General features: G+C 31.5%; 1 protein-coding gene across 1 annotated transcript in view; it reads right to left on the reverse strand.

The window, feature by feature from the left end:
• The window catches only part of LOC129743304 (uncharacterized), a 535,624-nt gene that overhangs the window by 240,890 nt on the left and 270,281 nt on the right, over window positions 1-24,453 (reverse strand). The window lies entirely within an intron of this gene.

Here is a 24,453-nt window from a genome sequence, read left to right on the forward strand (position 1 = left end):
GACGACCTCTTATTAGGACCACGATTCAAAATTTGACACCTGAAATCAATTTCCTGTGCTGTAAACTCCGACGTGGATATCGACGACCCCTTTGACAGACCCTTGTTCCTCAATTTGTTACCTGGAAACGATTGCTCGTCCCTCAAAACACTCATGGGCAAATTTTTAAGACAGTTCGACCGACAATATCGCTAAAACAATATTTGTCTTGTATAGACGACCCCCTTCAAAAAAGGTCAGCCGATAATCTGACAAAATTTTTCATCATTCCAGGTCCGAATGAGCATCCATGCCAAATTTCAGATCTCCAGGACTTAAGATGGCTGAGTCTATTGAGGACAAACAAACAAACATACCTACAGAAATTTGCTTTTTATATGTATGGTTAAAAAATGGAAAAAGCTGTATATTTTGAGAAAAAGACGTATTTAAAAGATTTTCTGTGTCGAATTAATGAATTCAAGTTGAGACTAAAATTTGTTTTTTTTCAGTGTATGTTAGTGAACTTCGTAGAATTTTTCCAAGAAAAAAAGTGGAACATTTTGAAGAAAAAGCGGGACGGATGACGATTGACAACCCTAACCCAACGTAAAAGCCACACGCGTCGTGTTTCAATTCCCAACAGAGCAAATACCAAAAAGTTATATCGATTGTGATATCAATTTTAATATTGATGTTTTCTCCGCTGCCTTTTCAGTAGCTTGTAAACATCTTAGAACCTAATGGATTCCAAACAGAAAATGACTGGTCCAACTTTCGCGCCGCCGAATTTTCATCAGCAGTTCAAACTTTTATCGTTTTTCTTTCCATCCATCCATTTTTGTCTGTTTTATCGGTGGACGTCTCTGTCTCAGACAGACTTTAATCGTTTTAGCCGCCGCCGCCACCGCCAACCAACCATAACAAGCCATCGTAGAAAGCGCCTACAAGGTATGCAACCATCATGTAACGAGACGATGACGGCGGCGGCTCAAATAGCGATTTTACTAAATATTGAGTTCGAATTTAAAATTTTCCGTCTGTCGAAAATAATATTTCCCCGATTTGGATGAAAATTTGAATTATTTAAAAAAAACATCAACGATGATTTAAAATAGTTTGGTTGGTGTTCTGTGGTTTATTCGCTCGTTTTCCGTAAGTGACTTTTCATCGGTAAACAGAGGAGGACAAAGAACGATTTTCCTTCGGAAAAAAGGCTCTCCATTTGAGCTCAAATGGAAGCGAAATTCCAAACATTGTATCACACACCCAATTATCTGGAACAGAAACTAGTTTTGCTACTGATAATTTCTCTCAAAACTGCCGGTAAGCTCCACACTCTCAAGTCTTGACCCATTTCATAACGACGGACGACGCAGCCTTATCGCTAGACAGATGTCATTTTTGTCCTGTATCCGGTTCCGGACCTTCGAACAAGCCTGTTTCATTTGGCAGGGCTAAAGAACCAGGGACCTGTTTGCTCAATGAAGTTTTAATGTACCTACTCTGAGTTTGATAAAAAAAATTGTCATTCGAAACATGAGTTTGATTTAAAAATTGCATTTCCAGTTTAGTTATTAAAAAGAATATACAATTTACAAAATTCTATTGAATAAAATTTCAAACGAGCTAGTTGTCAGCTAGTCAATGTGAAATAGTTTTGAGGACTCATAAACGTCACAATTCTCACTCGTTGCTTCCAGTCGTGTGAATTCTAGTGAAAATAAAAGCGACAATTCCATGAAACGGTGAAAAACGGATACAGCTCACAGCTGTCAGCCAGGTTAGTTTGATGCAAATAATGTCATACTCGATGGATGCAAACTGTCGTGCATAGCAAATACATACATAAAACAGTTTGACGCGTGGGATTTTCATTTTCACTGACTGTTGGGCTGTTGGTCTCGTTTGAAGTTGATTAATTCTGAGCAGAACGTTTCCTTTTTTTTTTTCAAACTACATTATTGCAAACATAATCAAAACCATCGTCGGTTTTGCTTTTGAAAATTTTCATGACCATTTCTTAAAATAGACTGACAATTTTGAATAAAACGTCCAGATGATCGAATTCCAGTTTGGAAAACCAGAACGGCACATTAAATAACGTTCTCGTCAACTGCAGTTTAAGAATTTAGTTTTATTTTTGGGGAACTTTAACAAGGCGCCCGAATTTATACTATCTACAAGATATTAAAGATTATCAGATCCAAACGCCTCTGTATAGGCAACATCAACCAATTTATCAATAATTGACTGATTGATATGACTGACAAAACTTACTGATATATTAACTTGATGATGCCCGATTACACTTTTTCTCTCTAAATTACAAATCTGTTTTGTAAAGAACAATAAAAGCTACCTCGCACATTTCAATTATCCCGGAATAGCATTTTGAAAGACTTGAAGCCACATGCCTGCAAAAAAAAAACGAAAATCACTTCTTGAAACAGGAAAACTTCAAGCCTTCGCTAATCCCCCGGAGAGATAGATGATGGCAGATTTTTGAAAGATTCGTTCACAAAGGCTTCCAGTCTACAAATCCGGACAACAGGAAAAGAAAAAAATAACTTTTTCGACAATCTCGCCTTCGTTCGGAAAAGAAGAAAGCTCCGGCACAAATCCTTCGCCTTTGATTTCTAGCTGCGATGTATGTTTTTCTCCTTCCAAGAAGATTTCCCGCCTAGGGATGTTTAGGAACAGCCCTAGAGAGAAAGCGGGGCTCCATAGATTCACAAATCAGGTCCGGTAAATTTGCGAAAATCGGCTTAAAGCTTGTTCAGAAAGTTTTTATGTTCCTAGCGAAAGGTACCGAACCTAAGCTGCTCCGAGAAACATTATGCTCACATATGTTGCTCCTTTTCTACGAGGTCGTTTCGTTTCTCGTAAATTTTACTGGGGCCATGAAAAAGGATCAACATTTTATGCGTTATTGTTGCACCATGGGCGAAAAACTTTCCTGGCAGCCGGCAACGGGTGTGACTTGCTCAAAAGTCGATTCCACCAGCATATTACGGATTTAATTATAGATTTAATCAGTCAGTGAGTCAGCAGCCAATTTTCGGTCCCGAAGCCAACTGGCCATGCTGGTTTCTTGGCTCCCATATCTGATTTCTAAACTAATTCCAAGGCACAAGTTAGCCGCAAAATATCGTCACTCCTTGACTGACAACCCTGTTGGACACTCTGGGGATCAATTTTCAGACCCCACTTCAACGCTGAGGCTTAGAAAGTTTAAAGAAAGCCAATGAATGAGAAGATTATTCAGTCTGTCCGATGATGTTCAAATTTGACATTCTCCATTCTCCATTTGACTCTCTTTTATTCGCATTCTCTTAATAGGAAGATTACAGAAATCCTTCAATTTGAAGACTAAATTAAGAAAAAAAATATGATGAGTTTTATCAAAACAATCCAAAAAAAAATTTAAATTTTTTGCTCTGACTATAAAATCAATATTTTTTGGGTTCAATTCAACAATAACCAAACAGGTATTTGTGATGAACAGAGTTAAAATTTATTAAATAATCTCGTCATTGAAGTCGTGGAAAAACAATATAAATGAAATTAATTTTATTTTTATATTAATTGGCGAAACAAAAGCGTCAATCTCCCGGCTATAGCGGAAATTTGAGCATCGTTTTTTTCGGGAAATGCCTGGTTTAAGGGAAAATATAAAATAGGAAATTTTAACCTTCAACGAAAGCATACGAACCCATGCATTTAGTATTCCAATATTTTCTAGCCTAATTCGATATTATTTACACATTGAAAGAAAACAAAAACGTGATTTTTAGCTTTTTCACCATCCAGCTTCAAAAAAAATCATTGGCTTTGATCTTTCACTAAAAACCAGGGATGCCAGGGAATCAGGGCAATTTGGAAAAAAAAATCTGTGTATGTCTGCCCACAAGGAAGATCACCAGTGGGATGGCATTTGGCATCCCAATCCTTTATCATTGAATTTGGCAACCATCAAATTTTGGAGAACATGCATCTTTTTTTGGGCCCCAAACAGAGGTGCCAGGTGTCCTGATTTATCATGATTTGTCCTAATTTTCGAAAAACCGTCCTGAAATTTGTCCCTAAAATGTCCTGATTTGTCCTGATTTTCATAAAAACTTCTTAAATATGGTCGAATTTGTAGTTATACTAAGAGAAAATCGAATAAATAGATTATAAAATAGCTAAACCCATTTAACAGATGGCAATCTTCGGTTCAGAAGATATTTAAATAATGTTTTTTGAAATGAACTACATGCCAGCAAACAAGCTTCGTACTGTTGTCGCATAAATCAAGGCGTTTACAGCACCTGTATTGCGCCTTGATTTATGCAATCTAAGCAGAAATCTTTATTATTTTCATGAATCAAGAGGTGTCCTGAAAAATCCTGATTTTTAACTTCGCGTTGTCCTGATTTTTAACGAAACCACCTGGCATCCCTGGCCCCAAACAAACCTGACATTTGGCTGCCAAGCAGAGGTGCCAGGTGTCCTGATAAATCAGGTTTTTTTTTTCATATAAACAGCAATATTCTTCTTCTTCTTTTGCATAAATTGAGGTGTCTACAGTACCTTTACTTCGCCTTTATTTATGCAATTTATGTAGAATTCCCGCATACTAAAAAAAACATATTTCAAACAGTTTAAACCATACATCTACGGCTTCAGAAAAAGTGATTGTATCTGTAAACGTAGCTGTTCTTCTAAACTTTACTTCGCAAACGATAAGAACGAAATATGAACGTTCGCGTGAAAGCGTGACGTTATCTGGAAAGGTGATAGAATGATATGGACGATTTCCTTAAATTTTTCTTTAATAGTAAAATCGAATTCGAACCGTTACACAAACCGTTCATCCCTTCTGTCAAAAATGAACGAAACCCCGGTCAGAGATGCCAGATGATTTTGTACAAAAGTAAGTACACATTTATGGAAATATTTTTTTTTTAAATATTTCGATACGATAGAGTCGTTTTAGTTTCAACGACAATAATATTGACACGAAATTTCGATATTCATTTGGAAAGGTTTAAGTTTGAACATTTCTACACTTGGAATTTTAAATTAAGCAAGAGTTTTGATTGAATCTCTTTCGTTGGATGTAACTTATTAGAACGAAGTCACCAAGCCTTCTCGATTTCATTGCTTCATGTAAATAATATCTAATTCGATGACGATCGTTAAAAATTTAAAAAAAATCGATGACGATTTTGACGAGATAAGTACAAATTCAAAAGATCAACCGAACTGGCATCATTGGTTGGTGGAGCGCAATCTTTGCTGGTGTTGTTGGTGCAGTTTTCGCAGTCCAGCAGTCCAGCAGACGGGAGAATGGGATTGTTCCGGTGAACTCGTTCTGCTCAAAGAATCAGGAAATTTCGTAAGTAAAGTAGCTGAAATATTCAAGAAATCGAATGATTGTCCAATGACAAAAACTATTTTCAGTTTCCTCGCACACGCATCACCCGGGCCACGGTGGATTTTCTGCATCCTGTAGCTACGAGAGCAACCTCAAGCTGTCCCTATGGCTGGAGGAGGATCTTCTGTCAAAATTAGCAAACTTCAGGATATCGACCAGTTTCATTTGTAACCGTTATGTAAGTAATACTTGGAAAGTGAACGGTAGACAATGTGCAACTCGAGACCCCATACACCCAATCTTCGGGTAGTGGTCATATCACCTCTTGTCTGCAACTCCGATTCTCTACCTCCCCGTGGTGCTAGCTGGGGTGCGAGCAACCTTAGCGGAGATCGGGTACCCAACCCCGGTGGATGCTTTGGTCGCATGCAGACTGAGTAAGGGGGCTTCGTACGCGTCTGTTCTCCATGTCAGGGGCGGCGTACGGAGTGCATCAACGTCCTGGTGGTGTTCGGGACCCAAAACAGCAACATCACGAAGGTCCTCCTGCGAGATAGTGGGGTTAGCTGCGGGCCTTGCGAGCCCGTGACTACAAAAAGCAGAAGCAATGAACAACGAACAACATATTTCGGATGGAAATCGGCAAAGACCCACGCGACGAAAAGGGACTAGCGATTGGAAACTTGGAACATGGAACTGCCGATCTCTAAATTTTGTAGGCAGTACCCACGTGCTCTCCAACGAATTGAAGAGCCGCAAATTCGACATCGTAGCACTGCAGGAGGTATGCTGGAAGGGCTCCACGGTACGAACGTACCCAGATGGTCGTGCCATCTACCAGAACTGCGGCAACACACAGGAGTTTGGAACAGCTTTTATAGTGATGGGAAAGATGCAAAAGCGCGTGATCGGGTGGTGGCCGATCAACTCACGAATGTGCCGGTTGAGAATCAAGGGCCGGTTCTTCAACATCAGCATCATCAACGTGCACAGCCCTCACCTCGGAAGTACCGGTGACGACAAAGACGAATTCTACGCGCAGCTGGAGCGTGAATACGACCGTTGCCCAAAACATGATATCAAGATCGTCATCGGAGATTTCAATGCTCAGGTCGGCCAGGAGGAGGAATTCTAACCGACAATTGGAAGGTTCAGCGCGCACCAGCTGACCAACGAAAACGGCCTCAGACTTATCGAATGGCCGTACGTAGTACCTTTTTCCAGCACCGCCTCCCACACAAGTACACCTGGAGATCACCGTACCAAACGCAATCACAGATCGACCACGTTTTGATTGACAGCCGGCACTTCTCGGACATCATCGACGTCAGATCCTGTCGAGGTACCAACATCGAGTCAGACCACTATCTGGTGATGGTGAAGATGAGGTCGCACGACTGAAGCAACCTGAGGTCGCGGCAGACTACGCGCAATCGGTCGAAGCAGCGCTGCCGGCAGAGGGCGAGCTTGACGAAGCCCCTCTCGAGGACCGTTGGGATACCATCAAGACAGCCATTAACAGTGCTGCGGAGAACGTCATCGGTTATGTGGAGCGATCTCGACGGAACGACTGGTTCGACGAGGAGTGTAGGAGGGTGATGGACGAAGAAAATGCCGCGCGGGCGGCAGTAGTGCAAAGAGGCACCGGTCGAAATGTGGAAAATCACCGACAGCGGAAGAGGCAGCGAGTCCGAATTTTCCAGGAGAAAAAGCGCCGCCTGGAGGAGGAGGAGCTCGAGGAGCTGGAGCAGCTGCATCGTTCCCAAGAAACACGAAAGTTCTATCAGAAACTCAACGCATCCCGCAAAGGCTTCGTGCCGCAAGCCGAAATGTGCCGGGATAAGGACGGGAGTATCCTGACGGACAATCGTGAGGTGATCACAAGGTGGAAGCAGCACTTCGATGAACACCTGAACGGCGCATATGCAGGAGATCAAGACGGTGGGGGAAGATACATCGCCGGCGTAGCCAACGACGTAGAGGAGCCACTCTCAACGATGAGTGAAGTTAAGGAAGCCATTCGCCAGCTGAATAGAAACAAGTCGGCTGGGAAGGATGGCATCGCAGCTGAACTCATCAAAATGGGCCCAACAAGTTGGCCGATTGCCTACACCGGTTGATAGTACGGATCTGGGACATAGAACAGCTACCGGAGGAGTGGAAGAAGGGGGTAATATGCCCCATCTACAAGAAGGGTGACAAATTGGACGGCGAGAACTACCGAGCGATCACTGTCCTCAATGCCGCCTACAAAGTGTTGTCCAGAATCCTACTCCGCCGCCTAACGCCACAAGCAAACAGATTCGTGGGAAGTCATCAGCCGGCTTCATGGAGGGACGGTCAACGACGGACCAGATATTCACATTACCTCAAATCCTCCAAAAATGCCGGGAACACCAAGTCACTACGCACCATCTATTCATCGACTTCAAAGCCGCATACGACACGATCGACCGTAACGAGCTATAGAAAATCATGGACGAGAACGGCTTTTCCGGGAAGCTGATTAGACTGATCAAGGCGACGATGGATGGAACGCAGTGCTGTGTGCGGATTTCGGGTGAATTGTCGAGTTCATTCGAATCGCGCAGGGGGCTTCGACAAGGTGATGGTCTATCCTACATGATGTTCAACGTGGCGCTAGAAGGTGTTATTCGACGAGCGGTGGGCGAAATGCGGGGCACGATTTTTAACAGATCCAGTCAACTTATCTGCTTTGCCGATGACATTGATATAGTCGGCAGATCATCTGCGGTGGTGGAAGACATCTACCGCAAACTGAAACGCGAAGCAGGAAGGATTGGGTTGATGATTAGTACGTACAAGACGAAGTACATGTTGGCCTGCGGATCCGAGACCGACCGAACCCGCTTGTTCAGTAGTAACAAGGTCACGATCGACGGCGACGAGCTGGAGATAGTCGAAGACTTTGTCTATCTCGGCTCACTAATGACCGCAGACAATGACACCAGCCGTGAGATCCGGAGGCGAATTATCAGCGGAAGTCGTGCCTACTATGGACTCCACAAGCAACTGCGGTCCAGAAGACTTAGCCCTTGCACGAAGTGTAACCTGTATATGACGCTCATTAGACCGGTTGTTCTCTACGGGCACGAGACATGGATATTGCTCGAGGAGGACCTGCGTACACTCGGAGTATTCGAGTGACGAGTGTTAAGAACCATCTTTGGCGGCGTACAGGAGAACGGAGTGTGGAGGCGAAGGATGAACCACGAGCTCGCGCGCCTCTACGGCGAACCCAGTATCCAGAAGGTGGTGAAGGCTGGCCGGATACGCTGGGCGGGACATGTTGCGAGAATGCCGGACGACTGTCCTGCAAAACAGGTGTTCGCTACGAATCCGGTAGGAACAAGACGAGCGGGGGCGCAACGAGCGAGGTGGTTAGACCAAGTGGAGCGTGATCTGGCGAACGTGGGGTGCCCGAGGAATTGGAGAACGGTTGCCATGGACCGAGTGAATTTAAGGACTTATGTTCGTCAAGTTATGTCGTGAGACGGAATACTATGTAAATAAAATAAATAAGATCAATGAAAAGTTGTGCAAAATTTGGTTGATTTTACCCAATGGCAAAAAAGGTATGCCCTGTTGAATGTGTCGCAATAATTTCGTGTTCGCCCTTTATGGTTGAGAGCACATTAACACAACAATCATTATGGCTCTTTATTGATTGAAATTTTGACTTTTTCAACTCTGTACTGCTTTGGGAGGAAAACACCATAAACGTCTATCTCAATGTTAGTAGTAGTACAATCTATCAATTGACAGGAAGTCAATGTTTTTAACTTATGCCTTTTTTTTTAATTCTTTTCAAAAGGGGAATTGTGATTTTCAAGTTCCGAATTTCCACAATCCCAATAATGCAGCAACTTTATGGAAAAGTTTGTTCAAAGCCGTCTTTACGCAAATCTACTGTACCGAAACAATGCCAAAGAAAACGAATTATGCGCTCGCGAAACTCGTTATTGAAAAAGTTCCTCGAAAGTGCTTTTCCCGCCATTGCTAGCCATCGTCGTCGTCGTCGTCTTCGTCGTAATTAGTACAACTTGATAATGAGATTAACAGTGGCAATGGTAAGCAGCAGCTAGAGTCAAGCTAGAGCGGCATTGGACCGGCTTAGTTTATTCGGGGTTTGCGAATTTTAATTCCACTCTCGGTACAAGTTGACTTTTACGAAAAAAAAAGCTGAGGGATAAAAAGTCGGTCTAACCGAAATCTGGTGGGTGGGTAATTTCAAGTGCTACAAGTACACTCGTGAGATAGATCCTATTTGGGATGAAGGGAACAAGAAAGCATGACAGAGAAATTAAGTTTTTAACACCAAGCTCGCACCAAGGCTTCAAATGGTCGATGCGGAAATTAATTTCTGAAGATAATACATCCCGGCATTCCGGCGGATTTTTGTGTGCCTTCAAACAGAGTGGACATTTTTTCCTACTTATTTTATGACTTGGTAATGGGACGTTTTCGAGCGTCTTTCGGTGCAGCTTCCGGCTGGCGATCGGCATCCGTCTTCGCTTTGTAAACGGGAAAACTTTCGATTTTACGCCTTTTCAAGTTTACTGCTACAGAAGTAACACTATGTTGCAAAGCTTTTATTTGTTTATTGTTGAGGCGTACCAAGAAGTCCTTTGATTCTGGTGAACGTTCCACTCTAGGACTTTCCTCAGGCTTCCGAATAATGATGATGATTATCAAAACCTAATTCCCCAACGAGCAGCTCATTTATGGCAAACCAACTAGAGATGGATTGGCCTTCTACACTCAATCGGCCTAATGTCCTCCGGGCGGATGTTTGCTAGCACCATAATTTCCGATAACAAACACACCGAATCCTACTTGGGTAGGTAGAAGCTGATGGGACGCCGACACAGGAAACGATTTGTCTTTTCCTGCCAGATGCAGTTCTATCCACTTTTGGCGCACCCAAACGTCCTTTCCCAAACATCCTCTACTCTAAGAAGATGAATTGTGTTGCTTGGGTTCCAATATTGATGACGGAGGAGAGGGCACTTCAACCCATCCCGAAGTGTTAATCGACTTTGGCCGACCATAATGCGATGTAGTTTCGGAACGTAATCACTCTCTGGAGCCACTTCTGTGTGTTCAGAACAATAATCGATACGGACCGGTGCGGTCGTTTGTAGTAAAGGATTTATGATCGGATTCTTGGATTATCGATTCTATCAATCGGCCCCGGGGAAAGTCATTATACTTCAAAGAATTTCAACCTGAGGGTGCAAAAACAAAAAGAACTCGATCGAGGTCCATCCTGATAACCCTCCATTTTTCCTGATTTTTGATGATAAGCCTTAAATTGCCTGATTTTCTAAAGTTCACGGAAAATCAAATGTTTTTTGACAGTTTCGGCCATTTTGACAATTTTGACAATTTTGACAATTTTGACAATTTTGACAATTTTGACAATTTTGACAATTTTGACAATTTTGACAATTTTGACAATTTTGACAATTTTGACAATTTTGACAATTTTGACAATTTTGACAATTTTGACAATTTTGACAATTTTGACAATTTTGACAATTTTGACAATTTTGACAATTTTGACAATTTTGACAATTTTGACAATTTTGACAATTTTGACAATTTTGACAATTTTGACAATTTTGACAATTTTGACAATTTTACAATTTTGACAATTTTGACAATTTTGACAATTTTGACAATTTTGACAATTTTGACAATTTTGACAATTTTGACAATTTTGACAATTTTGACAATTTTGACAATTTTGACAATTTTGACAATTTTGACAATTTTGACAATTTTGACAATTTTGACAATTTTGACAATTTTGACAATTTTGACAATTTTGACAATTTTGACAATTTTGACAATTTTGACAATTTTGACAATTTTGACAATTTTGACAATTTTGACAATTTTGACAATTTTGACAATTTTGACAATTTTGACAATTTTGACAATTTTGACAATTTTGACAATTTTGACAATTTTGACAATTTTGACAATTTTGACAATTTTGACAATTTTGACAATTTCGACAATTTCGACAATTTTGACAATTTTGACAATTTTGACAATTTTGACAATTTTGACAATTTTGACAATTTTGACAATTTTGACAATTTTGACAATTTGACAATTTTGACAATTTTGACAATTTTGACAATTTTGACAATTTTGACAATTTTGACAATTTTGACAATTTTGACAATTTTGACAATTTTGACAATTTTGACAATTTTGACAATTTTGACAATTTTGACAATTTTGACAATTTTGACAATTTTGACAATTTTGACAATTTTGACAATTTTGACAATTTTGACACATTTTGACAATTTTGACAATTTTGACAATTTTGACAATTTTGACAATTTTGACAATTTTGACAATTTTGACAATTTTGACAATTTTGACAATTTTGACAATTTTGACAATTTTGACAATTTTGACAATTTTGACAATTTTGACAATTTTGACAATTTTGACAATTTTGACAATTTTGACAATTTTGACAATTTTGACAATTTTGACAATTTTGACAATTTTGACAATTTTGACAATTTTGACAATTTTGACAATTTTGACAATTTTGACAATTTTGACAATTTTGACAATTTTACAATTTTGACAATTTTGACAATTTTGACAATTTTGACAATTTTGACAATTTTGACAATTTTGACAATTTTGACAATTTTGACAATTTTGACAATTTTGACAATTTTGACAATTTTGACAATTTTGACAATTTTGACAATTTTGACAATTTTGACAATTTTGACAATTTTGACAATTTTGACAATTTTGACAATTTTGACAATTTTGACAATTTTGACAATTTTGACAATTTTGACAATTTTACAATTTTGACAATTTTGACAATTTTGACAATTTTGACAATTTTGACAATTTTGACAATTTTGACAATTTTGACAATTTTGACAATTTTGACAATTTTGACAATTTCGACAATTTCGACAATTTTGACAATTTTGACAATTTTGACAATTTTGACAATTTTGACAATTTTGACAATTTTGACAATTTTGACAATTTTGACAATTTTGACAATTTTGACAATTTTGACAATTTTGACAATTTTGACAATTTTGACAATTTTGACAATTTTGACAATTTTGACAATTTTGACAATTTTGACAATTTTGACAATTTTGACAATTTTGACAATTTTGACAATTTTGACAATTTTGACAATTTTGACAATTTTGACAATTTTACAATTTTGACAATTTTGACAATTTTGACAATTTTGACAATTTTGACAATTTTGACAATTTTGACAATTTTGACAATTTTGACAATTTTGACAATTTTGACAATTTTGACAATTTTGACAATTTTGACAATTTTGACAATTTTGACAATTTTGACAATTTTGACAATTTTGACAATTTTGACAATTTTGACAATTTTGACAATTTTGACAATTTTGACAATTTTGACAATTTTGACAATTTTGACAATTTTGACAATTTTGACAATTTTGACAATTTTGACAATTTTGACAATTTTGACAATTTTGACAATTTTGACAATTTTGACAATTTTGACAATTTTGACAATTTTGACAATTTTGACAATTTTGACAATTTTGACAATTTTGACAATTTTGACAATTTTGACAATTTTGACAATTTTGACAATTTTGACAATTTTGACAATTTTGACAATTTTGACAATTTTGACAATTTTGACAATTTTGACAATTTTGACAATTTTGACAATTTTGACAATTTTGACAATTTTGACAATTTTGACAATTTTGACAATTTTGACAATTTTGACAATTTTGACAATTTTGACAATTTTGACAATTTTGACAATTTTGACAATTTTGACAATTTTGACAATTTTGACAATTTTGACAATTTTGACAATTTTGACAATTTTGACAATTTTGACAATTTTGACAATTTTGACAATTTTGACAATTTTGACAATTTTGACAATTTTGACAATTTTGACAATTTTGACAATTTTGACAATTTTGACAATTTTGACAATTTTGACAGTTTTGACAGTTTTGACAATTTTGACAATTTTGACAATTTTGACAATTTTGACAATTTTGACAATTTTGACAATTTTGACAATTTTGACAATTTTGACAATTCTGACAATTTTGACAATTTTGACAATTTTGACAATTTTGACAATTTTGACAATTTTGACAATTTTGACAATTTTGACAATTTTGACAATTTTGACAATTCTGACAATTTTGACAATTTTGACAATTTTGACAATTTTGACAATTTTGACAATTTTGACAATTTTGACAATTTTGACAATTTTGACAATTTTGACAATTTTGACAATTTTGACAATTTTGACAATTTTGACAATTTTGACAATTTTGACAATTTTGACAATTTTGACAATTTTGACAATTTTGACAATTTTGACAATTTTGACAATTTTGACAATTTTGACAATTTTGACAATTTTGACAATTTTGACAATTTTGACAATTTTGACAATTTTGACAATTTTGACAATTTTGACAATTTTGACAATTTTGACAATTTTGACAATTTTGACAATTTTGACAATTTTGACAATTTTGACAATTTTGACAATTTTGACAATTTTGACAATTTTGACAATTTTGACAATTTTGACAATTTTGACAATTTTGACAATTTTGACAATTTTGACAATTTTGACAATTTTGACAATTTTGACAATTTTGACAATTTTGACAATTTTGACAATTTTGACAATTTTGACAATTTTGACAATTTTGACAATTTTGACAATTTTGACAATTTTGACAATTTTGACAATTTTGACAATTTTGACAATTTTAACAATTTTGACAATTTTGACAATTTTGACAATTTTGACAATTTTGACAATTTTGACAATTTTGACAATTTTGACAATTTTGACAATTTTGACAATTTTGACAATTTTGACAATTTTGACAATTTTGACAATTTTGACAATTTTGACAATTTTGACAATTTTGACAATTTTGACAATTTTGACAATTTTGACAATTTTGACAATTTTGACAATTTTGACAATTTTGACAATTTTGACAATTTTGACAATTTTGACAATTTTGACAATTTTGACAATTTTGACAATTTTGACAATTTTGACAATTTTGACAATTTTGACAATTTTGACAATTTTGACAATTTCGACAATTTCGACAATTTTGACAATTTTGACAATTTTGACAATTTTGACAATTGTGACAATTTTGACAATTTTGACAATTTTGACAATTTTGACAATTTTGACAATTTTGACAATTTTGACAATTTTGACAATTTTGACAATTTTGTCATTTTTGACAATTTTGACAATTTTGACACTTTTGTTATTTTTGTCATTTTTGCCATTTTTGTCATTTTTGTCATTTTTGTCATTATTGTCATTTTTGTCATTTTTGTCATTTTTGTCATTTTTGTCATTTTTGTCATTTTTGTCATTTTTGTCATTTTTGTCATTTTTGCCGTTTTTGTCATTTTTGTCATTTTTGTCATTTTTGTCATTTTTGTCATTTTTGTCATTTTGTCATTTTTGTCATTTTTGTCATTTTTTGTCATTTTTGTCAATTTTGTCATTTTTGTCATTTTTGTCATTTTTGTCATTTTTGTCATTTTTGTCATTTTGTCATTTTTGTCATTTTTGTCATTTTTGTCATTTTTGTCATTTTTGTCATTTTTGTCATTTTTGTCATTTTTGTCATTTTTGTCATTTTTGTCATTTTTGTCATTTTTGTCATTTTTGTCATTTTTGTCATTTTTGTCATTTTTGTCATTTTTGTCATTTTTGTCATTTTTGTCATTTTTGTCATTTTTGTCATTTTTGTCATTTTTGTCATTTTTGTCATTTTTGTCATTTTTGTCATTTTTGTCATTTTTGTCATTTTTGTCATTTTTGTCATTTTTGTCATTTTTGTCATTTTTGTCATTTTTGTCATTTTTGTCATTTTTGTCATTTTTGTCATTTTTGTCATTTTTGTCATTTTTGTCATTTTTGTCATTTTTGTCATTTTTGTCATTTTTGTCATTTTTGTCATTTTTGTCATTTTTGTCATTTTTGTCATTTTTGTCATTTTTGTCATTTTGTCATTTTTGTCATTTTTGTCATTTTTGTCATTTTTGACATTTTTGTCATTTTTGTCATTTTTGTCATTTTGTCATTTTTGTCATTTTTGTCATTTTTGTCATTTTTGTCATTTTTGTCATTTTTGTCATTTTTGTCATTTTTGTCATTTTTGTCATTTTTGTCATTTTTGTCATTTTTGTCATTTTTGTCATTTTTGTCATTTTTGTCATTTTTGTCATTTTTGTCATTTTTGTCATTTTTGTCATTTTTGTCATTTTTGTCATTTTTGTCATTTTTGTCATTTTTGTCATTTTTGTCATTTTTGTCATTTTTGTCATTTTTGTCATTTTTGTCATTTTTGTCATTTTTGTCATTTTTGTCATTTTTGTCATTTTTGTCATTTTTGTCATTTTTGTCATTTTTTGTCATTTTGTCATTTTTGTCATTTTTGTCATTTTTGTCATTTTTGTCATTTTTGTCATTTTTGTCATTTTTGTCATTTTTGTCATTTTTGTCATTTTTGTCATTTTTGTCATTTTTGTCATTTTTGTCATTTTTGTCATTTTTGTCATTTTTGTCATTTTTGTCATTTTTGTCATTTTTGTCATTTTTGTCATTTTTGTCATTTTTGTCATTTTTGTCATTTTTGTCATTTTTGTCATTTTTGTCATTTTTGTCTTTTTTGTCATTTTTGTCATTTTTGTCATTTTTGTCATTTTTGTCATTCTTGTCATTTTTTGTCATTTTTGTCATTTTTGTCATTTTTGTCATTTTTGTCATTTTTGTCATTTTTGTTATTTTTGTCATTTTTGTCATTTTTGTCATTCTTGTCATTTTTGTCGTTTTTGTCATTTTTGTCATTTTTGTCATTTTTGTCATTTTTGTCATTTTTGTCATTTTTGTCATTTTTGTCATTTTTGTCATTTTTGTCATTTTTGTCATTTTTGTCATTTTTGTCATTTTTGTCATTTTTGTCATTTTTGTCATTTTTGTCATTTTTGTCATTTTTGTCATTTTTGTCATTTTTGTCATTTTTGTCATTTTTGTCATTTTTGTCATTTTTGTCATTTTTGTCATTTTTGTCATTTTTGTCATTTTTGTCATTTTTGTCATTTTTGTCATTTTTGTCATTTTTGTCATTTTTGTCATTTTTGCCATTTTTTGTCATTTTTGTCATTTTTGTCATTTTTGTCATTTTTGTCATTTTTGTCATTTTTGTCATTTTTGTCATTTTTGTCATTTTTGTCATTTTTGTCATTTTTGTCATTTTTGTCATTTTTGTCATTTTTGTCATTTTTGTCATTTTTGTCATTTTTGTCATTTTTGTCATTTTTGTCATTTTTGTCATTTTTGTCATTTTTGTCATTTTTGTCATTTTTGTCATTTTTGTCATTTTTGTCATTTTTGTCATTTTTGTCATTTTTGTCATTTTTGTCATTTTTGTCATTTTTGTCATTTTTGTCATTTTTGTCATTTTTGTCATTTTTGTCATTTTTGTCATTTTTGTCATTTTTGTCATTTTTGTCATTTTTGTCATTTTTGTCATTTTTGTCATTTTTGTCATTTTTGTCATTTTTGTCATTTTTGTCATTTTTGTCATTTTTGTCATTTTTGTCATTTTTGTCATTTTTGTCATTTTTGTCATTTTTGTCATTTTTGTCATTTTTGTCATTTTTGTCATTTTTGTCATTTTTGTCATTTTTGTCATTTTTGTCATTTTTGTCATTTTGTCATTTTTGTCATTTTTGTCATTTTTGTCATTTTTTGTCATTTTTGTCATTTTTGTCATTTTTGTCATTTTTGTCATTTTTGTCATTTTTGTCATTTTTGTCATTTTTGTCATTTTTGTCATTTTTGTCATTTTTGTCATTTTTGTCATTTTTGTCATTTTTGTCATTTTTGTCATTTTTGTCATTTTTGTCATTTTTGTCATTTTTGTCATTTTTGTCATTTTTGTCATTTTTGTCATTTTTGTCATTTTTGTCATTTTTGTCATTTTTGTCATTTTTGTCATTTTTGTCATTTTTGTCATTTTTGTCATTTTTGTCATTTTTGTCATTTTTGTCATTTTTGTCATTTTTGTCATTTTTGTCATTTTTGTCATTTTTGTCATTTTTGTCATTTTTGTCATTTTTGTCATTTTTGTCATTTTTGTCATTTTTGTCATTTTTGTCATTTTTGTCATTTTTGTCATTTTTGTCATTTTTGTCATTTTTGTCATTTTTGTCATTTTTGTCATTTTTGTCATTTTTGTCATTTTTGTCATTTTTGTCATTTTTGTCATTTTTGTCATTTTTGTCATTTTTGTCATTTTTGTCATTTTTGTCATTTTTGTCATTTTTGTCATTTTTGTCATTTTTGTCATTTTTGTCATTTTTGTCATTTTTGTCATTTTTGTCATTTTTGTCATTTTTGTCATTTTTGTCATTTTTGTCATTTTTGTCATTTTTGTCATTTTTGTCATTTTTGTCATTTTTGTCATTTTTGTCATTTTTGTCATTTTGTCATTTTTGTCATTTTTGTCATTTTTGTCATTTTTGTCATTTTTGTCATTTTGTCATTTTTGTCATTTTTGTCATTTTTGTCATTTTTGTCATTTTTGTCATTTTTGTCATTTTTGTCATTTTTGTCATTTTTGTCATTTTTGTCATTTTTGTCATTTTTGTCATTTTTGTCATTTTTGTCATTTTTGTCATTTTTGTCATTTTTGTCATTTTTGTCATTTTTGTCATTTTTGTCATTTTTGTCATTTTTTGTCATTTTTGTCATTTTTGTCATTTTTGTCATTTTTGTCATTTTTGTCATTTTTGTCATTTTTGTCATTTTTGTCATTTTTGTCATTTTTGTCATTTTTGTCATTTTTGTCATTTTTGTCATTTTTGTCATTTTTTGTCATTTTTCATTTTGTCATTTTTGTCATTTTTGTCATTTTTGTCATTTTTGTCATTTTTGTCATTTTTGTCATTTTTGTCATTTTTGTCATTTTTGTCATTTTTGTCATTTTTGTCATTTTTGTCATTTTTGTCATTTTTGTCATTTTTGTCATTTTTGTCATTTTTGTCATTTTTGTCATTTTTGTCATTTTTGTCATTTTTGTCATTTTTGTCATTTTTGTCATTTTTGTCATTTTTGTCATTTTTGTCATTTTTGTCATTTTTGTCATTTTTGTCATTTTTGTCATTTTTGTCATTTTTGTCATTTTTGTCATTTTTTTGTCATTTTTGTCATTTTTGTCATTTTTGTCATTTTGTCATTTTTGTCATTTTTGTCATTTTTGTCATTTTTGTCATTTTGTCATTCTTGTCATTCTTGTCATTTTTGTCATTTTTGTCATTTTTGTCATTTTTGTCATTTTTGTCATTTTTGTCATTTTTGTCATTTTTGTCATTTTTGTCATTTTTGTCATTTTTGTCATTTTTGTCATTTTTGTCATTTTTGTCATTTTTGTCATTTTTGTCATTTTTGTCATTTTTGTCATTTTTGTCATTTTTGTCATTTTTGTCATTTTTGTCATTTTTGTCATTTTTGTCTTTTTTGTCATTTTTGTCATTTTTGTCATTTTTGTCATTTTTGTCATTTTTGTCATTTTTGTCATTTTTGTCATTTTTGTCATTTTTGTCATTTTTGTCATTTTTGTCATTTTTGTCATTTTTGTCATTTTTGTCATTTTTGTCATTTTTGTCATTTTTGTCATTTTTGTCATTTTTGTCATTTTTGTCATTTTTGTCATTTTTGTCATTTTGTCATTTTTGTCATTTTTGTCATTTTTGTCATTTTTGTCATTTTTGTCATTTTTGTCATTTTTGTCATTTTTGTCATTTTTGTCATTTTTGTCATTTTGTCATTTTTGTCATTTTTGTCATTTTTGTCATTTTTGTCATTTTTGTCATTTTTGTCATTTTTGTCATTTTTGTCATTTTTGTCATTTTTGTCATTTTTGTCATTTTTGTCATTTTGTCATTTTTGTCATTTTTGTCATTTTTGTCATTTTTGTCATTTTGTCATTTTGTCATTTTTGTCATTTTTGTCATTTTTGTCATTTTTGTCATTTTTGTCATTTTTGTCATTTTTGTCATTTTTGTCATTTTTGTCATTTTTGTCATTTTGTCATTTTTGTCATTTTTGTCATTTTTGTCATTTTTGTCATTTTGTCATTTTTGTCATTTTTGTCATTTTTGTCATTTTTGTCATTTTTGTCATTTTTGTCATTTTTGTCATTTTTGTCATTTTTGTCATTTTTGTCATTTTTGTCATTTTTGTCATTTTTGTCATTTTTGTCATTTTTGTCATTTTTGTCATTTTTGTCATTTTTGTCATTTTTGTCATTTTTGTCATTTTTGTCATTTTTGTCATTTTTGTCATTTTTGTCATTTTTGTCATTTTTGTCATTTTTGTCATTTTTGTCATTTTTGTCATTTTTGTCATTTTTGTCATTTTTGTCATTTTTGTCATTTTTGTCATTTTTGTCATTTTTGTCATTTTTGTCATTTTGTCATTTTTGTCATTTTTGTCATTTTTGTCATTTTTGTCATTTTTGTCATTTTTGTCATTTTTGTCATTTTTGTCATTTTTGTCATTTTTGTCATTTTTGTCATTTTTGTTATTTTTGTCATTTTTGTCATTTTTGTCATTTTCGACAATTTTGACAATTTTGACATTTTTGTTATTTTTGTTATTTTTGTTATTTTTGTTATTTTTGTCATTTTTGTCATTTTTGTCATTTTTGTCATTTTTGTCATTTTTGTCATTTTTGTCATTTTTGTCATTTTTGTCATTTTTGTCATTTTTGTCATTTTTGTCATTTTTGTCATTTTTGTCATTTTTGTCATTTTTGTCATTTTTGTCATTTTTGTCATTTTTGTCATTTTTGTCATTTTTGTCATTTTTGTCATTTTTGTCATTTTTGTCATTTTTGTCATTTTTGTCATTTTTGTCATTTTTGTCATTTTTGTCATTTTTGTCATTTTTGTCATTTTTGTCATTTTTGTCATTTTTGTCATTTTTGTCATTTTTGTCATTTTTGTCATTTTTGTCATTTTTGTCATTTTTGTCATTTTTGTCATTTTTGTCATTTTTGTCATTTTTGTCATTTTTGTCATTTTTGTCATTTTTGTCATTTTGTCATTTTTGTCATTTTTGTCTTTTTTGTCATTTTTGTCATTTTTGTCATTTTTGTCATTTTTGTCATTTTTGTCATTTTTGTCATTTTTGTCATTTTTGTCATTTTTGTCATTTTTGTCATTTTTGTCATTTTTGTCATTTTTGTCATTTTTGTCATTTTTGTCATTTTTGTCATTTTTGTCATTTTTGTCATTTTTGTCATTTTTGTCATTTTTGTCATTTTTTGTCATTTTTGGCATTTTTGTCATTTTTGTCATTTTTGTCATTTTTGTCATTTTTGTCATTTTTGTCATTTTTGTCATTTTTGTCATTTTTGTCATTTTTGTCATTTTTGTCATTTTTGTCATTTTTGTCATTTTTGTCATTTTTGTCATTTTTGTCATTTTTGTCATTTTTGTCATTTTTGTCATTTTTGTCATTTTTGTCATTTTTGTCATTTTTGTCATTTTTGTCATTTTTGTCATTTTTGTCATTTTTGTCATTTTTGTCATTTTTGTCATTTTTGTCATTTTTGTCATTTTTGTCATTTTTGTCATTTTTGTCATTTTTGTCATTTTTGCCATTTTTGTCATTTTTGTCATTTTTGTCATTTTTGTCATTTTTGTCATTTTTGTCATTTTTGTCATTTTTGTCATTTTTGTCATTTTTGTCATTTTTGTCATTTTTGTCATTTTTGTCATTTTTGTCATTTTTGTCATTTTTGTCATTTTTGTCATTTTTGTCATTTTTGTCATTTTTGTCATTTTTGTCATTTTTGTCATTTTTGTCATTTTTGTCATTTTTGTCATTTTTGTCATTTTTGTCATTTTTGTCATTTTTGTCATTTTTGTCATTTTTGTCATTTTTGTCATTTTTGTCATTTTTGTCATTTTTGTCATTTTTGTCATTTTTGTCATTTTTGTCATTTTTGTCATTTTTGTCATTTTTGTCATTTTTGTCATTTTTGTCATTTTTGTCATTTTTGTCATTTTTGTCATTTTTGTCATTTTTTTGTCATTTTTGTCATTTTTGTCATTTTTGTCATTTTTGTCATTTTTGTCATTTTTGTTATTTTTGTCATTTTTGTCATTTTTGTCATTTTTGACAATTTTGACAATTTTGACAATTTTGACATTTTTGTTATTTTTGTTATTTTTGTTATTTTTGTTATTTTTGTTATTTTTGTCATTTTTGTCATTTTTGTCTTTTTTGTCATTTTTGTCATTTTTGTCATTTTTGTCATTTTTGTCATTTTTGTCATTTTTGTCATTTTTGTCATTTTTGTCATTTTTGACATTTTTGTCATTTTGTCATTTTTGTCATTTTTGTCATTTTTGTCATTTTTGTCATTTTTGTCATTTTTGTCATTTTTGTCATTTTTGTCATTTTTGTCATTTTTGTCATTTTTGTCATTTTTGTCATTTTTGTCATTTTTGTCATTTTTGTCATTTTTGTCATTTTTGTCATTTTTGTCATTTTTGTCATTTTTGTTATTTTTGTCATTTTTGTCATTTTTGTCATTTTTGACAATTTTGACAATTTTGACAATTTTGACATTTTTGTTATTTTTGTTATTTTTGTTATTTTTGTTATTTTTGTTATTTTTGTCATTTTTGTCATTTTTGTCTTTTTTGTCATTTTTGTCATTTTTGTCATTTTTGTCATTTTTGTCATTTTTGTCATTTTTGTCATTTTTGTCATTTTTGTCATTTTTGTCATTTTTGTCATTTTTGTCATTTTTGTCATTTTTGACATTTTTGTCATTTTTGTCATTTTTGTCATTTTTGTCATTTTTGTCATTTTTGTCATTTTTGTCATTTTTGTCATTTTTGTCATTTTTGTCATTTTTGTCATTTTTGTCATTTTTGTCATTTTTGTCATTTTTGTCATTTTTGTCATTTTTGTCATTTTTGTCATTTTTGTCATTTTTGTCATTTTGTCATTTTTGTCATTTTTGTCATTTTTGTCATTTTTGTCATTTTTGTCATTTTTGTCATTTTTGTCATTTTTGTCATTTTTGTCATTTTTGTCATTTTTGTCATTTTTGTCATTTTTGTCATTTTTGTCATTTTTGTCATTTTTGTCATTTTTGTCATTTTTGTCATTTTTGTCATTTTTGTCATTTTTGTCATTTTTGTTATTTTTCATTTTGTCATTTTTGTCATTTTTGACAATTTTGACAATTTTGACAATTTTGACATTTTTGTTATTTTTGTTATTTTTGTTATTTTTGTTATTTTTGTTATTTTTGTTATTTTTGTTATTTTTGTTATTTTTGTTATTTTTGTTATTTTTGTCATTTTTGTCATTTTTGTCTTTTTTGTCATTTTTGTCATTTTTGTCATTTTTGTCATTTTTGTCATTTTTGTCATTTTTGTCATTTTTGTCATTTTTGTCATTTTTGTCATTTTTGTCATTTTTGTCATTTTTGTCATTTTTGTCATTTTTGTCATTTTTGTCATTTTTGTCATTTTTGTCATTTTTGTCATTTTTGTCATTTTTGTCATTTTTTTCTTTTTTGTCATTTTTGTCATTTTTGTCATTTTTGTCATTTTTGTCATTTTTGTCATTTTTGTCATTTTTGTCATTTTTGTCATTTTTGTCATTTTTGTCATTTTTGTCATTTTTGTCATTTTTGTCATTTTTGTCATTTTTGTCATTTTTGTCATTTTTGTCATTTTTGTCATTTTGTTATTTTTGTCATTTTTGTCATTTTTGTCATTTTTGACAATTTTGACAATTTTGACAATTTTGACAATTTTGACAATTTTGACAATTTTGACAATTTTGACAATTTTGACATTTTTGTTATTTTTGTTATTTTTGTTATTTTTGTTATTTTTGTTATTTTTGTCATTTTTGTCATTTTTGTCATTTTTGTCATTTTTGTCATTTTTGTCATTTTTGTCATTTTTGTCATTTTTGTCATTTTTGTCATTTTTGTCATTTTTGTCATTTTTGTCATTTTTGTCATTTTTGTCATTTTTGTCATTTTTGTCATTTTTGTCATTTTTGTCATTTTTGTCATTTTTGTCATTTTTGTCATTTTTGTCATTTTTGTCATTTTTGTCATTTTTGTCATTTTTGTCATTTTTGTCATTTTTGTCATTTTTGTCATTTTTGTCATTTTTGTCATTTTTGTCATTTTTGTCATTTTTGTCATTTTTGTCATTTTTGTCATTTTTGTCATTTTTGTCATTTTTGTCTTTTTTGTCATTTTTGTCATTTTTGTCATTTTTGTCATTTTTGTCATTTTTGTCATTTTTGTCATTTTTGTCATTTTTGTCATTTTTGTCATTTTTGTCATTTTTGTCATTTTTGTCATTTTTGTCATTTTTGTCATTTTTGTCATTTTTGTCATTTTTGTCATTTTTGTCATTTTTGTCATTTTTGTTATTTTTGTCATTTTTGTCATTTTTGTCATTTTTGTCATTTTTGTCATTTTTTATCCACAAGTACGTTCGAAAAACTTCCGGGGATCAGTGTTCCACTAGACATCCGGCTCACGTTTTGAACAGATTTTCGAACAATTAATCACAAAACTATTAAAAAACAACTTTTGGGACGAAATGGAAAATCTTCGAAAAATATGCGGAGCTTGAAAATTTTACGTCAGTTGAAACCGCCGACTACTTTGATCTCCCGCTTGTAACGAAACGCACCCAAATATTTGAAAAATCTTCTTGGACCCCTAATGAATTCATGAAAGGCTCTCTGAATGTCCTGTCGAAAAAAAAGATCTTTTAAGGTCGTGCGTATCAATTAAAAATTTTGCGCTTTCAATCGCTACATCTCGCTTGCTTCTCAACCGTAAAAATTGAACAATTTATTGAGATTTTATTTTCGCACAAAAAATTCGTCAATCTCGAATTTCGCTATACGATTTCGGTCTTTCCTCTCACCACTGAATGTGTACA

Source organism: Uranotaenia lowii, chromosome 1 (assembly GCF_029784155.1).
Source record: "Uranotaenia lowii strain MFRU-FL chromosome 1, ASM2978415v1, whole genome shotgun sequence".
Taxonomy (NCBI): Eukaryota; Metazoa; Arthropoda; class Insecta; order Diptera; family Culicidae; genus Uranotaenia; species Uranotaenia lowii.